The sequence below is a fragment of the Protopterus annectens genome, chromosome 13.part0 (genome assembly GCF_019279795.1).
Source record: "Protopterus annectens isolate FY-2018-M chromosome 13.part0, PAN1.0, whole genome shotgun sequence".
Classification (NCBI taxonomy): Eukaryota; Metazoa; Chordata; order Ceratodontiformes; family Protopteridae; genus Protopterus; species Protopterus annectens.
This window is the reverse complement of record NC_056747.1, coordinates 1305056913-1305074441: the sequence shown is the minus strand read 5'-3', so window position 1 is coordinate 1305074441 and position 17529 is coordinate 1305056913. Positions and strand designations below refer to the sequence as shown.

At 41.7% G+C, this 17529-nt stretch overlaps 1 protein-coding gene and 1 non-coding gene across 2 annotated transcripts in view; one reads left to right on the top strand and one right to left on the bottom strand.

Moving 5' to 3' along the window:
* The window catches only part of TTLL6 (tubulin tyrosine ligase like 6), a 1150444-nt gene that overhangs the window by 623844 nt on the left and 509071 nt on the right, over nucleotides 1–17529 (top strand). The gene's annotated exons all lie outside the window — the stretch shown is intronic.
* TRNAG-CCC lies at nucleotides 851–922 on the bottom strand. Its single transcript has one exon. It is a non-coding gene; the product is annotated as a tRNA-Gly (tRNA).

The following is a 17529-nucleotide window of genomic DNA, read 5'->3' as shown; positions in this document are numbered from 1 at the left end:
TTTTTGTTGTTCCTAGCATTGTGCTTTCAGGGCTCAGAATCCCTCACTCTGTTGGTATGAAAACTCTGAAGTGCTTCTAATCAGCTCAGCTCAAGCTGACTAATGGTTTGGGGGTGTGGAAGGTACCCTGAAGCTATGACATCTTGGCTTCAACCTTCTTAACAGATATGATTGGTTCACTGCAGGACACAGATCTCTTTCAGGTCTCTCTTAGGTCCTTGGATCTGATGGAGACTGGGCCCAGCCATCCAGCCTATGTGTCTGCTTTTAAAATTGTAGACAGTATTTTGTCTCCCCCTCAGAGAATGGTGCCCCAGTAGCTGGGTCAGATCTGTCTCAATCTCTTTCTTCATCTGTGTCCTCAGATTTGCATAGGCTTGCTCTGGGACTGCCTGCATCTCAAGGCCCCCTGCCTCTTCAGTGTCCCCTCGCAGCTCTCTCCCCCAGGAGGTTTACACCAAAAGTAAATGTAAGGGGAAGCATTTAGACTCACATACAGAGGATACCGACCTTGATGAAGGGGAGGAGTCCATGAGTTCCTTCACAAGGACACCTGTTTTGGTGATTTATTCTAACTGATGAAACAGGTTTGGGGGTGGGCCCCTTCCCTTTGGAGTTTGTATTTCTTGAGGCCTGTGATGCAGGCTCATCCATGTCTTTGGTGGCTCCCCTTCCAGATGCCTTGGTTGATTTGTTGTCCTGGAGAGCTTGGAGAGAACTAAATGTGGTGGAGCCAGTCCCCAGGAGACCAGAGGAAATTCCTGACCTGCCTAATGATAGACTCTTCTGGAGTAAGGGTCCAGCTGTGGATGCTATTGTGGTTACAGCCACAAAAACAGACAACTTACATTGCACTGGCCGGAAATCGAACCCGGGTCAACTGCTTGGGAGGCAGTTATGCTCACCACTATACAACCAATGCTCAGGGATAAGTTCTAAGATCCATCCCCCAACAAGGACTCATAAGCACTGGACCATCTTGAAAAGCGCCCCTACACTTCAGCTACCTTTTCTTTGCATTTACTGAATTATTTATTTTATTTTATTTTACATTGGCTGACTGGGATAGTCCGACTGGATACATGCCCATTTTCAGTGGATACCCGGGGAGAAAAGCTCCACAAATTACCTAAACCATTTGACTAGACTTCAGCTGGACCTGATGTCAGAAGTGTCAAAGTAGCATTGCATGTATTTTAGGATCTCCTTCTCTTCATATCAATGTCTTTTGTAGTTGATAGGGGTCCTTCTAGCATTGCAGGTATTTTAGGATCTCCTTCTGTTCCTATCAATGTCTTGGAGATGAGTGGGGTCCTTCTAGCATTGCAGGTATTTTAGGATCTCATTCTCTTTATATCAATGTCTTGGAGATGAGAGGGGTCCTTCTAGCATTGCATGTATTTTAGGATCTTCTTCTCTTCATAACAATGTCTTGGAGATGACAAGGGTCCTTCTAGTCTAGCATTGCAGGTATTTTAGGACCTCCTCCTCTTCATATCAATGTCTTGGAGATGAGGGGTCTTTCTAGCATTGCAAATATTTTAGGATCTCCTCCTCTTCATATCAATGTCTTGGAGATGAGAGGGGTCCTTCTAGCATTGCAGGTATTTTAGGATCTCCTTCTCCTCATATCAATGTCTTGGAGATGAGAGGGGTCCTTCTAGCATTGCAGGTATTTTAGGATCTTCTTCTTTTCATATCAGTGTCTTGGAGATTAGAGGGGTCCTTCTAGCATTGCAAGTATTTTAGGATCATCTTCTCTTCATATCAATGTCTTGGAGATGAAAGGGGTCCTTCTAGCATTGCAGGTATTTTAGGATCTCCTTCTCATCATATCAGTGTCTTGGAGATGAGAGGGGTCCTTCTAGTCTAGCATTGCAGGTATTTTACGATCTCCTTCTTTTCATATTAATGTCTTGGAGATGAGAGGTGTCCATCTAGCATTGAAGGTATTTTAGGATCTCCTTCTCCTCATTTCAATGTCTTGGAGATGAGAAGGGCCCTTCTAGCATTGCAGAAACTTTAGACTTTCCTTCTCTTCATATAAATGTCCTGGAGATGAGAGTGTCCCCTCTAGCATTGCAGGTATTTTAGGATCTCCTTCTCTTCATATCAATGTCTTGGAGATGACAGGTCCTTCTAGCATTGCAGGTGTTTTAGGATCTTCTTCTCTTCATATCAATGTCTTGGAGATGAGAGGGGTCCTTTTAGCATTGCAGGTATTTTAGGATCTCCTTCTCTTGATATCAGTGTCTTGGAGATGAGTCAGGTCCATCTAGCATTGCAGGTATTTTAGGATCTTCTTCTCCTCATATCAGTGTCTTGGACATGAGAGGGGTCCTTCTAGCATTGCAGATATTTTAGGATCTCCTTCTCATAATATTAATGTCTTGGAGATGAGAGGGGTCCTTCTAGCATTGCAGGTATTTTAGGATCTCCTTCTGTTCATATCAATGTCTTGGAGATTAGAGGGGTCCTTCTACCATTGCAGGTATTTTAAGATCTCCTTCTCTTACTAAAAATGTCTTGGAGATGAGAGGTGTCCTTCTAGCATTACAGGTATTTTAGGATCTCCTTCTCTTCATATCAATGTCTTGGAGATGAGACGGGTCCTTCTAGCTTTGCAGGTATTTTAGGATATCCTTGTCTTCATATCACTGTCTTGGAGTTGACAGGGGTCCTTCTATTCTAGCATTGCAGATATTTTAGGACCTCCTCCTCTTCATATCAATGTATTGGAGATGAGGGGTCCTTCTAGCATTGCATGTATTTTAGGATCTCCTTCTCTTCATAGCAATGTCGTGGAGATGAGAGGCATCCTTCTAGCATTGCAGGTATTTTAGGATCTTCTTCTCCTCATATCATTGTCTTGGACATGAGAGGGGTCCTTCTAACATTGCAGGTATTTTAGGATCTCCTTCTCATAATATTAATGTCTTGGAGATGAGAGGGGTCCTTCTAGCATTGCAGGTATTTTAGGATCTCCTTCTGTTCATATCAATGTCCTGGAGATGAGAGTGTCCCCTCTAGCATTGCAGGTATTTTAGGATCTCCTTCTCTTCATATCAATGTCTTGGAGATAAGACAGGTCCTTCTAGCATTGCAGGTGTTTTAGGATCTTCTTCTCTTCATATCAATGTCTTGGAGATGAGACGGGTCCTTCTAGCATTGCAGGTATTTTAGGATCTCCTTCTCTTGATATCAGTGTCTTGGAGATGAGTCAGGTCTGTCTAGCATTGCAGGTATTTTAGGATCTTCTTCTCCTCATATCAGTGTCTTGGACATGAGAGGGGGCCTTCTAGCATTGCAGGTATTTTAGGATCTTCTTCTCCTCATATCAGTGTCTTGGACATAAGAAGGGTCCTTCTAGCATTGCAGGTATTTTAGGATCTCCTTCTGTTCATATCAATGTCATGGAGATTAGAGGGGTCCTTCTACCATTGCAGGTATTTTAAGATCTCCTTCTCTTACTAAAAATGTCTTGGAGATGAGAGGTGTCCTTCTAGCATTACAGGTATTTTAGGATCTCCTTCTCTTCATATCAATGTCTTGGAGATGAGATGGGTCCTTCTAGCTTTGCAGGTATTTTAGGATATCCTTGTCTTCATATCAATGTCTTGGAGTTGACAGGGGTCCTTCTATTCTAGCATTGCAGATATTTTAGGACCTCCTCCTCTTCATATCAATGTATTGGAGATGAGGGGTCCTTCTAGCATTCCATGTATTTTAGGATCTCCTTCTCTTCATAGCAATGTCGTGGAGATGAGAGGCATCCTTTTAGCATTGGAGGTATTTTAGGATCTCCTTTTCTTCATATCATTGTCTTGGAGAAGACAGGTGTCCTTCTAGTCTAGCATTGCAGGTATTGTAGGACTTCCTCCTCTTCACATCAATGTCTTGGAGATGGGTCCTTCTAGCATTGCAGCTATTTTAGGATCTTCTTCTCCTCATAGTGTCTTGGACATGAGAGGGGTCCTTCTAGCATTGCAGGTATTTTAGGATCTCCTTCTCATAATATTAATGTCTTGGAGATGAGAGGTGTCCTTCTAGCATTGCAGGTATTTTAGGATCTCCTTCTGTTCATATCAATGTCTTGGAGATGAGAGGTGTCCTTCTAGCATTACAGGTATTTTAGGATCTCCTTCTCTTCATATCAATGTCTTGGAGATGAGATGGGTCCTTCTAGCTTTGCAGGCATTTTAGGATGACCTTGTCTTCATATCAATGTCTTGGAATTGACAGGGGTCCTTCTATTCTAGCATTGCAGATATTTTAGGATCTCCTTCTCTTTATATCAATGTCTTGAAGCTGAGAGGGGTCCTTCTAGCATTGGAGGTATTTTAGGATCTCCTTTTCTTCATATCAATGTCTTGGAGAAGACAGGTGTCCTTCTAGTCTAGCATTGCAGGTATTGTAGGACTTCCTCCTCTTCACATCAATGTCTTGGAGATGGGTCCTTCTAGCATTGCAGGTATTTTAGGATCCCCTTCTCTTCATATCAATATCTTGGAGATGAGAGGGGTCCTTCTAGCATTGCAGGTATTTTAGGATATCCTTCTGTTCCTATCACTGTCTTGGAGATGAGTGGGGTCCTTCTAGCATTGCAGGGGTTTTAGGATCTCCTTCTCTTCATATCAATTTCTTGGAGATTAGAGGGGTCCTTCTAGCTTTGCAGGTATTTTAGGATCTCCTCTTCATATCAATGTCTTGGAAATGAGAGGGGTCCTTCTGGCATTGCAGGTATTTTAGGATCTCCTTCTCTTCATATCAATGTCTTGGAGATGAGACGGGTCCTTCTAGCATTGCAGGTATTTTTGGATCTTCTTCTCTTCGTATCAATGTCTTGAAGATGAGAGGGGTCCTTCTAGCATTGCAGGTATTTTAGGATCTCCTTCTCATCATATCAATGTCTTGGAGATAAGAGGGTCCTTCTTGTCTAGCATTGCAGGTATTTTAGGATCTCCTCCTTTTCATATCAATGTCTTGGAGATGAGGGGGTCCTTCTAGCATTGCAGGTATTTTAGGATCTCCTTCTCTTCATATCAATGTCTTGGAGATGAGAGTGGATCTTCTAGCATTGCAGGTATTTTAGGATCTCCTTCTTTTCATATCAATGTCTTGGAGATGAGAGGTGTCCTACTAGCATTGCAGGTATTTTAGGATTTCCTTCTCTTCATATCAATGTCTTGGAGATGAGAGGGGCCCTTCTAGCATTGCAGGTATTTTAGAATTTCCTTCTCTTCATATAAATGTCCTGGAGATGAGAGTGTCCCTCTAGCATTGCAGGTATTTTAGGATCTTCTTCTCTTGATATCAGTGTCTTGGGGATGAATCAGGTCCGTCTAGCATTGCAGGTATTTTATGATCTTCTTCTCCTCATATCAGTGTCTTGTACATGAGAGTGGTCCTTCTAGCATTGCAGGTATTTTAGGATCTCCTTCTCTTCATATCAATGTCTTGGAGATGAGAGGGGTCCTTCTAGCATTGCAGGTATTTTAGGATTTCCTTCTCTTCATATCAATGTCTTGGAGATGAGAGGGGTCCTTCTAGCATTGCAGGTATTTTAGGATCTCCTTCTCTTCATATCAATGTCTTGGAGATAAGACAGGTCCTTCTAGCATTGCAGGTGTTTTAGGATCTTCTTCTCTTCATATCAATGTCTTGGAGATGAGAGGGGTCCTTCTAGCATTGCAGGTATTTTAGGATCTCCTTCTCTTGATATCAGTGTCTTGGAGATGAATCAGATCCGTCTAGCATTGCAGGTATTTTAGGATCTTCTTCTCCTCATATCAGTGTCTTGTACATGAGAGGGGTCCTTCTAGCATTGCAGGTATTTTAGGATCTCCTTCTCATAATATTAATGTCTTGCAGATGAGAGAGGTCCTTCTAGCATTGCAGGTATTTTAGGATCTCCTTCTGTTCATATCAATGTCTTGGAGATTAGAGGGGTCCTTCTACCATTGCAGGTATTTTAAGATCTACTTCTCTTACTAAAATGTATTGGAGATGAGGGATCCTTCTAGCATTGCATGTATTTTAGGATCTCCTTCTCTTCATAGCAATGTCGTGGAGATGAGAGGCATCCTTCTAGCATTGCAGGTATTTTAGGAACTCCTTCTGTTCCTATCATTGTCTTGGAGATGAGAGGGATCCTTCTAGCATTGCAGGTATTTTAGGATCTCCTTCTCTTTATATCAATGTCTTGAAGCTGAGAGGGGTCCTTCTAGCATTGCAGGTATTTTACGATCTCCTCTTCATATCAGTATCTTGGGGATGAGAGGGGATCTTCTAGCATTGCAGGTATTTTAGGATCTCCTTCTCTTCATATCAATGTGTTGGAGATGAGAGGGGTCCTTCTAGCATTGCAGGTATTTTAGGAATTCCTTCTCTTCATATCAATGTCTTGGAGATGAGAGGGGTCCTTCTAGCATTGCACGTATTTTAGGATCTCCTTCTCTTCATTTAAATATCTTGGAGATGAGAGCGGCCCTTCTAGCATTGCAGGTATTTTGGGATCTCCTTCTACTCATATCAATGTCTTGGAGACGAGAATGGTCCTTCTAGCATTGCAGGTATTTTAGGATCTCCTTCTCTTCATATCAATGTCTTGGAGATAAGACAGGTCCTTCTAGCATTGCAGGTATTTTAGGATCTCCTTCTCTTCATATCAATGTCTTGGAGATGAGAAGGGTCCTTCTAGCATTGCAGGTATTTTAGGATCTCCTTCTCTTCATAACAATGTCTTGGACATCAGAAGGGTCCTTCTAGCATTGCAGGTATTTTAGGATCTCCTTCTCATCATATCAATGTCTTGGAGATGAGAGGGATCCTTCTAACATTGCAGGTATTTTAGGATCTCCTTCTCTTACTATCAATGTCTTTGAGATGAGAGCTGTCCTTCTAGCATTACAGGTGTTTTAGATTCTCCTTCCCCTCATATCAATGTCTTGGAGACAAGAGGGGTCCTACTAGCATTGCAGGTATTTCAGGAACTCCTTCTGTTCCTATCAATGTCTTGGAGATGAGTGGGGTCCTTCTAGCATTGCAGGTATTTTAGGATCTCCTTCTCTTGATATCAATGTCTTGAAGATGAGAGGGATCCTTCTAGCATTGCAGGTATTTTAGGATATCCTTTTCTCAATATCAATGTCTTGGAGATGACAGGGGTCCTTCTAGTCTAGCATTGCAAATATTTTTGGACCTCCTCCTCTTCATATCAATGTCTTGGAGATGAGGGGTCCTTCTAACATTGCATGTATTTTAGGATCTCCTTCTCTTCATATCAGTGTCTTGGAGATGAGAGGGGTCCTTCTAGCTTTGCAGGTGTTTTAGGCACTCCTCTACCTACCAATGTCTTGGAGATGAGTGGGGTCCTTCTACCATTGCAGGTATTTTAGGATCTCCTTCTCTTTATATCAATGTCTTGAAGATGGGAGGGGTCCTTCTAGCATTGCAGGTATTTTAGGATCTCCTTCTCCTCATATCAATGTCTTGGAGATGAGAGGGGTCCTTCTAGCATTGCAGGTATTTTAGGATCTCCTTATGTTCCTATCAGTGTCTTGGAGATGAGTGGGGTCCTTCTGGCATTGCAGGCATTTTAGGATCTCCTTCTATTCATATCAATTTCTTGGAGATGAAAGGGGTCCTTCTAGCATTGCAGGTATTTTAGGATCTTCTTCTCTTCATATCAATGTCTTGGAGATGAGTGGGGTCCTTATAGCATTGAGGGATTTTAGGATCTCCTTCTCTTCATATCACTTTCTTGGAGATGAGAGGGATCCTTCTAGCATTGCAGGTATTTTAGGATCTCTTTCTCTTCATATCAATGTCTTGGAAATGAGAGGGGTGCTTCTAGCATTTCAGGTATTTTACAATATTTTTCTGTTCATATCAATGTCTTGGAGATGTGAGGGGTCCTTCTAGCATTGCAGGTGTTTTAGGATCTCCTCTTCATATCAATGTCTTGGAGATGAGAGAGAACCGTCTAGCATTTTAGGTATTTTAGGATCTCCTTCTCTTCATATCAATGTCTTGGAGATGAGAGGGGATCTTCTATCATTGCAGGCATTTTAGGATCTCCTTCTCTTCATATCAATGTCTTGGAGATGAGAGTTGTCCTTCTAACATTGCAGGTATTTTAGGATTTCCTTCTCTTCATATCAATGTATTGGAGATGAGAGGGGTCCTTCTAGTATTGCAGGTATTTTAGGATCTCCTTCTCTTCATATCAGTGTCTTGGAGATTAGAGTGGCCCTTCTAGCATTGCAGGTATTTTAGGATCTCCTTCTACTCATATCAATGTATTGGAGATGAGAAGGGTCCTTCTAGCATTGCAGTTATTTTAGCATCTCCTTCTCTTCATATCTATGTCTTGGAGATAAGACAGGTCCTTCTAGCATTGCAGGTATTTAGGATCTCCTTCTCTTCATATCAATGTCTTGGAGATGAGTGGGGTCCTTTTAGCATTGCAGGTATTTTAGGATCTCCTTCTCTTCATATCAATGTCTTGGACATGAGAGGGGTCCTTCTAGCATTGCAGGTATTTTAGTATCTCCTTTTCATCATATCAATGTCTCGGAGATAAGACAGGTACTTGTAGCATTGCAGGTATTTTAGGATCTCCTTCTCTTCATATCAATGTCTTGGAGATGAGAGGGGTCCTTCTAGCATTGCATGTATTTTCTGATCTCCTTCTCTTCATATCAATGTCTTGGAGATGAGAGGGTTCCTTCTAGCCTTGCAGGTATTTTAGTATCTCCTTCTCTTCATATCATTGTCTTGGGGATGAGTGGGGTCCTTCTAGCATTGTAGGTATTTTAGGATCTCCTTCTCTTCATATCAATGTCCTGGACATGAGAGGGGTCCGTCTAATGTTGCAGGTATTTTAGGATATCCTTATCTTCATATCAATGGTTTGGAGATGACAGGGGTCCTTCTTTTCTAGCATTGCATATATTTTAGGACCTCCTCCTCTTCATATCAATGTCTTGGTGATGAGGGGTCCTTCTAGCATTGCATGTATTTTAGGATCTCCTTCTCTTTATATCAATGTCTTGGAGATGAGAGGGGTACTTCTAGCATTGCAGGTATTTTAGGAACTCCTTCTGTTCCTTTCAATGTCTTGGACATGAGTGGGGTCCTTCTAGCATTGCAGGTATTTTAGGATCTCCATCTCTTTATATCAATGTCTTGAAGATGGGAGGGGTCCTTCTAGCATTGCAGGTATTTTAGGATCTCCTTTTCCTCATATCAATGTCTTGGACATGACAGGGGTCCTTCTAGTCTAGCACTGCAGGTATTGTAGGACCTCCTCCACCTCCTCTTCATTTCAATGTCTTGGAGATGAGGGTCCTTCTAGCATTGCAGGTATTTAGGATCTCCTTCGCTTCATATCAGTGTCTTGGACATGAGAGGGGTCCTTCTATCATAGCAGGTATTTTAGGATCTCCATCTGTTCCTATCAATGTCTTGGAGATGAGTGGGGTCCTTCTAGCATTGCAGGTATTTTAGGATCTCCTTCTATTCCTATCAATTTCTTGGAGATGAGAGGGGTCCTTCTAGCATTCAGGTATTTTAGGATCTCCTTCTTTTCACATTAATGTCTTGGAGATGAGTGAGGTCCTTATAGCATTGTAGGTCTTTTAGGATCTCCTTCTCTTCATATCACTTTCTTGGAGATGAGAGGGATCCTTCTAGCATTGCAGGTATTTTAGGATCTCTTTCTCTTCATATCAATGTCTTGGAGATGAGAGGGGTGCTTCTAGCATTGCAGGTATTTTAGGATCTTTTTCTCTTCATATCATTGTGTTGGAGATGAGAGGCGTCCTTCTAGCATTGCAAGTATTTTAGGATCTCCATTTCATAGCAATGTGTTGGAGATGAGAGGGGTCCTTCTAGCATTGCAGGTATTTTAGGATCTCCTTCTCTTCATATCAAAGTCTTGGAGATGTGAGGGGTCTTTCTAGCATTGCAGGTATTTTAGGATCTCCTTCTCTTCATATCAATGTCTTAGAGATGAGAAAGGTCCTTCTAGCATTGCAGGTATATTAGGATCGCCTCCTCTTTATATCAGTGTCTTGGACATGAGAGCGGTCCTTCTTCCGATCTTCTTCTCTTCATATCAATGTCTTGGATTTGAGAGAGGTGCTTTTAGCATTGTAGGTATTTTAGGATCTCCTTCTCTTCATATCAATGTCCTGGACATGAGAGGGGTCCGTCTAATGTTGCAGGTATTTTAGGATATCCTTATCTTCATATAAATGGTTTGGAGATGACAGGGGTCCTTCTTTTCTAGCATTGCATATATTTTAGGACCTCCTCCTCTTCATATCAATGTCTTGGTGATGACGAGTCCTTCTAGCATTGCATGTACTTTAGGATCTCCTTCTCTTTATATCAATGTCTTGGAGATGAGAGGGGTACTTCTAGCATTGCAGGTATTTTAGGAACTCCTTCTGTTCCTTTTAATGTCTTGGACATGAGTGGGGTCCTTCTAGCATTGCAGGTATTTTAGGATCTCCATCTCTTTATATCAATGTCTTGAAGATGGGAGGGGTCCTTCTAGCATTGCAGGTATTTTAGGATCTCCTTTTCCTCATATCAATGTCTTGGACATGACAGGGGTCCTTCTAGCACTGCAGGTATTGTAGGACCTCCTCCACCTCCTCTTCATTTCAATGTCTTGGAGATGAGGGTCCTTCTAGCATTGCAGGTATTTAGGATCTCCTTCGCTTCATATCAGTGTCTTGGACATGAGAGGGGTCCTTCTATCATAGCAGGTATTTTAGGATCTCCATCTGTTCCTATCAATGTCTTGGAGATGAGTGGGGTCCTTCTAGCATTGCAGGTATTTTAGGATCTCCTTCTATTCCTATCAATTTCTTGGAGATGAGAGGGGTCCTTCTAGCATTGCAGGTATTTTAGGATCTCCTTCTCTTCATATTAATGTCTTGGAGATGAGTGAGGTCCTTATAGCATTGTAGGTCTTTTAGGATCTCCTTCTCTTCATATCACTTTCTTGGAGATGAGAGGGATCCTTCTAGCATTGCAGGTATTTTAGGATCTCTTTCTCTTCATATCAATGTCTTGGAGATGAGAAGGGTGCTTCTAGCATTGCAGGTATTTTAGGATCTTTTTCTCTTCATATCATTGTCTTGGAGATGAGAGGCATCCTTCTAGCATTGCAAGTGTTTTAGGATCTCCTTTTCATAGCAATGTGTTGGAGATGAGAGGGGTCCTTCTAGCATTGCAGGTATTTTAGGATCTCCTTCTCTTCATATCAATGTCTTGGAGATGTGAGTGGCCTTTCTAGCATTGCAGGTATTTTAGGATCTCCTTCTCTTCATATCAATGTCTTGGGGATGAGAGAGGTCCTTCTAGCATTGCAGGTATATTAGGATCGCCTCCTTTTTATATCAGTGTCTTGGACATGAGAGCGGTCCTTCTAACATTGCAGGTATTTTAGGATCTCCTTCTCTTCATATCAATGTCTTGGAGATGAGAGGGGTCCTTCTAGTCTAGCATTGCAGGTATTTTAGGATCTCCTTCTCTTCATAAAAATGTCTTGGAGATTGGGGGGTCCTTCTAGCATTGCAGGTATTTTAGGATCTCCATCTCTTCATATCAATGTCTTGGAGATGAGAGGGGTCCTTCTAGCATTGCAGGTATTTTAGGATCTCCTTCTCTTCATATCAATGTCTTGGAGATGAAAGGGGTCCTTCTAGCATTGCAGGTATTTTAGTATCTCTTTCTATTTATATCAATTTCTTGGAGATGAGAGGGGTACTTTTAACATTGCATGTATTTTAGGATCTCCTTATCTTCATATCAATGTCTTTGAGATGAGAGGGGTCCATCTAGCATTGCAGGTATCTTAGGATCTGCTTCTCTTCATATCAATGTCTTGGATATGAGAGGGGTCCTTCTAGCATTGCAAGTATTTTAGGATCTCCTTCTGTTCCTATCAATGTCTTGGAGATGAGTGGGATCCTTCTAGCATTGCAGGTATTTTAGGATCTCCTTCTCTTCATATCAATGTCTTGGAGATGAGAGGGGTCCTTCTAGCATTGCAGGTATTTTGGGATCTCCTTCTCTTCATATCAATGTCTTGGAGATGAGAGGTATCCGTCTAGCATTGCAGGTATTTTAGGATCTCCTTCTCTTCATATCAATGTCTTGGAGATGAGAGGGGTCCTTCTAGCATTGCAGGTATTTTAGGATCTCCTTCTCTTACTATCAATGTCTTGGAGATGAGAGGGGTCCTTCTAGCATTGCAGGTATTTTAGGATCTCCTTCTCTTCATATCAATGTCTTGGAGATGGGAGGGGTGCTTTTAGCATTGCAGGTATTTTAGGATCTCCTTCAATTCATATCAATGGCTTGGAGATAACAGGGGTCCTTCTAGCATTGCAGGTATTTTAGGACCTCCTCCTCTTCATATCAGTGTCTTGGAGATAAGGGGTCTTTCTAGCATTTCATGTATTTTAGGATCTCCTTTTCTTCATATCATTGTCTTTTGTAGTTGATAGGGGTCCTTCTAGCATTGAAGGTATTTTACTATCTCATTCTCTTTATATCAATGTCTTGGAGATGAGAGGGGTCCTTCTAGCATTGCAGGTATTTTGGATCTCCTTCTGTTCCGATCAGTGTCTTAGAGATGAGTGGGGTCTTTCTAGTATTGCAGGTATTTTATGATCTCCTCTTTATATCAATGTCTTGGAGATGAGAGGGGTCTTTCTAGCATTGCAGGTATTTTAGGATCTCCTTCTTTTCATATCAATGTCTTGGAGATGTCAGGGGACTTTCTAGCATTGCAGGTATTTTAGGATCTCTTTCTCTTCATATAAATGTCTTGGAGATGATAGGTTTCCTTCTAGCATTGCAGGTATATTAAGATCTCCTTCTCTTCATATCAATGTCTTGGAGATGAGAGGGGTCCTTCTAGCATTGCAGGTGTTTTAGGATCTCCTTCTATTCCTATCAATTTCTTGGACATGAGAAGGGTCCTTCTAGCATTGCAGGTATTTTAGGATCTCCTTCTCTTCATATCAATGTCTTGGAAATGAGTGGGGTCCTTATAGCATTGTAGGTCTTTTAGGATCTTCTTCTCTTCATATCACTTTCTTGGAGATGAGAGGGATCCTTCTAGCATTGCAGGTATTTTAGGATCTCTTTCTCTTCATATCAATGTCTTGGAGATGAGAAGGGTGCTTCTAGCATTGCAGGTATTTTAGGATCTCCTTCTCTTGATAGTGTCTTGGAGATGAGTCAGGTCCATCTAGCATTGCAGGTATTTTAGGATCTCCTTTTCTTCATATCAATGTCTTGGAGATGAGGGGGTCCCTCTAGCATTGCAGGTATTTTAGGATCTCCTTCTCCTCATATCAATGTCTTGGAGATGAGAGGGGTCCTTCTAGCATTGCAGGTATTTTAGGATCTCCTCCTCTTCATATCAATGTCTTGGAGATTAGGGGGTCCTTCTAGCATTGCAGGTATTTTAGGATCTCCTTCTCTTCATATCAATGTCTTGGAGATGAGAGGGGTCCTTCTAGCATTGCAGGTATTTTAGGATCTCCTTCTCTTCATATCAATGTCTTGGAGATGAGAGGGGTCCTTCTAGCATTGCAGGTATTTTAGGATCTCCTTATCTTCATATCAATGGCTTGGAGATGAGAGGGGTCCTTCTAGCATTGCATCTATTTTAGGATCTCCTTATCTTCATATCAATGTCTCAGAGAATTGAGGAGTCCTTCTAGCTTGCGGGTATTTTAGGTTCTCCTTCTCTTCATATCAATGTCTTGGAGAAGCGACGGGTCCTTCTAGCATTGCAGGTATTTTAGGATCTCCTTCTCTTCATATCAATGTCTTGGAGATGAGAGGGGTCCTTCTAGCATTGCAGGTATTTTAGGATCTCCTTCTCTTCATATCAGTGTCTTGGAGATGAGAGGGTTCCTTCTAGCATTGCAGGTATTTCAAGATCTCCTTCTTTTCAAATCAATATCTAGGAGATGAGAGGGTCCTTCTAGCATTGCATGTATTTTAGGATCTCCTTCTTTCATATCAATGTCTTGGAGATGAGAGGGGTACTTCTAGCATTGCAGGTATCTTAGGGTCTCCTTATGTTCCTATCAATGTCTTGGAGATGACAGGCGTCCTTCTAACATTGCAGGTATTTTAGGATCTCCTTCTCTTCATATCAATGTCTTGGAGATGAGAGGGGTCCTTCTAGCATTGCAGGTATTTTAGGATCTCCTTCTCTTCATATCAATGTCTTGGAGATGAGAGGGGTCCTTCTAGCATTGCAGGTATTTTAGGATCTCTTCCTCTTCATATCAATGTCTTGGAGATGTGTAGGTCTTTCTAGCATTGCAGGTATTTTAGGATCTCCTCTTCATATCAATGTCTTGGAGATGAGAGCGGTCCTTCTAGTTTAGCATTGCAGGTATTTTAGGATCTCTTTCTCTTCATATCAATGTCTTGGAGATGAGAGGGGTCCTTCTAGCATTGCAGGTATTTTAGGATCTCCTTCTCTTCATATCAATGTCTTGCAGATGAGAGTGGTACTTCTAGCATTGCAGGTATTTTAGGATCTCCTTCTCTTCATATCAATGTCTTGGAGATGAGAGGGGTCCTTCTAGCATTGCAGGCATTTTAGGATCTCCTTCTCTTTATATCAATGTCTTGGAGATGACAGGGGTCCTTCTAGCATTGCAGTTATTTTAGGACCTCTTCCTCTTCATATCAATGTCTTGGAGATGTGTGGGTCTTTCTAGCATTGCTGGTATTTTAGGATCTCCTTCTCTTCATATCAGTGTCTTGGAGATGAGAGGGGTCCTTCTAGCATTGCAGGTATTTTTAGATCTCCTTCTCTTCATATCAATGTCTTGTAGATGAGAGGGGTCATTCTAGTCTAGCATTGCAGGTATTTTAAGACATCCTCTTCTGCATATCAGTGTCTTGGAGATGAAGGCATCCTTCTAGCTTTGCAGGTATTTTAGGATCTCTTTCTCTTCATATCAATGTCTTGGAGATGAGAGGGGTCCTTCTAGCATTGCAGGTATTTTAGGATCTCCTTCTCTTCATATCAATGTCTTGGAGATGAGAGGGGTCCTTCTAGCATTGCAGGTATTTTAGGATCTCCTTCTCTTTATATCAATGTCTTGGAGATGAGAGGGGTCCTTCTAGCATTGCAGGTATTTTAGGATCTCCTTCTCTTCATATCAATGTCTTGGAGATGAGAGGGGTCCTTCTAGCATTGCAGTTATTTTAGGATCTCCTCCTCTTCATAACAATGTCTTGGAGATGAGTGGGTCTTTCTAGCATTGCTGGTATTTTAGGATCTCCTTCTCTTCATATCAGTGTCTTGGAGATGAGAGTGGTCCTTCTAGCATTGCAGGTATTTTAGGATCTCCTTCTCTTCATATCAATGTCTTGGAGATGAGAGGGGTCCTTCTAGCATTGCAGGTATTTTAGGATCTCCTTCTCTTCATATTAATGTCTTGGAGATGAGAGGGGTCCTTCTAGCATTGCAGGTATTTTAGGATCTCCTTCTCTTCATATCAATGTCTTGGAGATGAGAGGGGTCCTTCTAGCATTGCAGGTATTTTAGGATCTCCTTCTCTTCATATCAATGTCTTGGAGATGAGAGGGGTCCTTCTAGCATTGCAGGTATTTTAGGATCTCCTTCTCTTCATATCAATGTCTTGGAGATGGGAGGGTCCTTCTAGCATTGCAGGTATTTTAGGATCTCCTTCTCTTCATATCAATGTCTTGGAGATGAGAGGGTCCTTCTAGCATTGCAGGTATCTTAGGGTCTCCTTCTGTTCCTATCAATGTCTTGGAGATAAGTGGTGTCCTTCTAGCATTGAAGGTATTTTAGGATCTCCTTCTCTTCATATCAGGGTCTTGGATATGAGAGGGGTTTTTCTAGCATTGCAGGTATTTTAGGATCTCCTGCTCTTCATATCAATGTCTTGTAGATGAGAGGGGTCCTTTTAGCGTTGCAGGTATTTTAGTATCTCCTTCTCTTCATGTCAATTTCTTGGAGATGAGAGGGGTCCTTGTAGCATTGCAGGTATTTTAGGATCTCCTTCTCTTCATATAAATATCTTGGAGATGAGAGGTATCCGTCTAGCATTGCTGATATTTTAGGATCTCCTTCTCTTCATATCAATGTCTTGGAGATGAGAGGGTCCTTCTAGCATTGCAGGTATTTTAGGATCTCCTTCTTCATATCAATGTCTTGGAGATGAGAGGGGTCCTTCTAGCATTGCAGGTATTTTAGGATCTCCTTCTCTTCATATCAATGTCTTGGAGATGAGAGGGGTCCTTCTAGCATTGCAGGTATTTTAGGATCTCCTTCTCTTCATATCAATGTCTTGGAGATGAGAGGGGTCCTTCTAGCATTGCAGGTATTTTAGGATCTCCTTCTCTTCATATCAATGTCTTGGAGATGAGAAGGGTCCTTCTAGCATTGCAGGTATTTTAGGATCTCCTTCTCTTCATATCAATGTCTTGGAGATGAGATGGGTCCTTCTAGCATTGCAGGTATTTTAGGATCTCCTTCTCTTCATATCAATGTCTTGGAGATGAGAGGGGTCCTTCTAGCATTGCAGGTATTTTAGGATCTCCTTCTCTTCATATCAATGTCTTGGAGATGAGAGGGGTCCTTCTAGCATTGCAGGGGTTTTAGGATCTCCTTCTCTTCATATCAATGTCTTGGAAATGAGAGGGTCCTTCTGGCATTGCAGGTATTTTAGGATCTCCTTTTCTTCATATCAATGTCTTGGAGATGAGAGGGGTCCTTCTAGCATTGCAGGTATTTTAGGATCTCCTTCTCTTCATATCAATGTCTTGGAGATGAGAGGTCCTTCTAGCATTGCAGGTATTTTAGGATCTCCTTCTCTTCATATCAATGTCTTGGAGATGAGAGGGGTCCTTCTAGCATTGCAGGTATTTTAGGATCTCCTTCTCTTTATATCAATGTCTTGGAGATGAGTGGGATCCTTCTAGCATTGCAGGTATTTTAGGATCTCCTTCTCTTCATATCAATGTCTTGGAGATGAGAGGGGTCCTTCTAGCATTGCAGGTATTTTAGGATCTCCTTCTCTTCATATCAATGTCTTGGAGATGAGAGGGGTCCTTCTAGCATTGCAGGTATTTTAGGATCTCTTTCTCTTCATATCAATGTCTTGGAGATGAGAGTGGTCCTTCTAGCATTGCAGGTATATTTACATCTCCTTCTCTTTGTATTAATGTCTTGGAGATGAGAGGGGTCATTCTTGTCTAGCATTGCAGGTATTTTAGCATCTGTTTCTCTTCATATTAATGTCTTGACGATGAGAGGGGTCCTTCTAGCATTGCAGGTAATTTAGGATCACTTCTCTTCATATCAATGTCTTGGAGATGAGGGGGTCCTTCTAGCATTACAGGTATTTTAGAAACTCCTTCTCTTCATATCAATGTCTTGGAGAAGAGAGGGGTCCTTCTAGCACTGCAGGTATTTTAGGATCTCCTTCTCTTCATATCAAT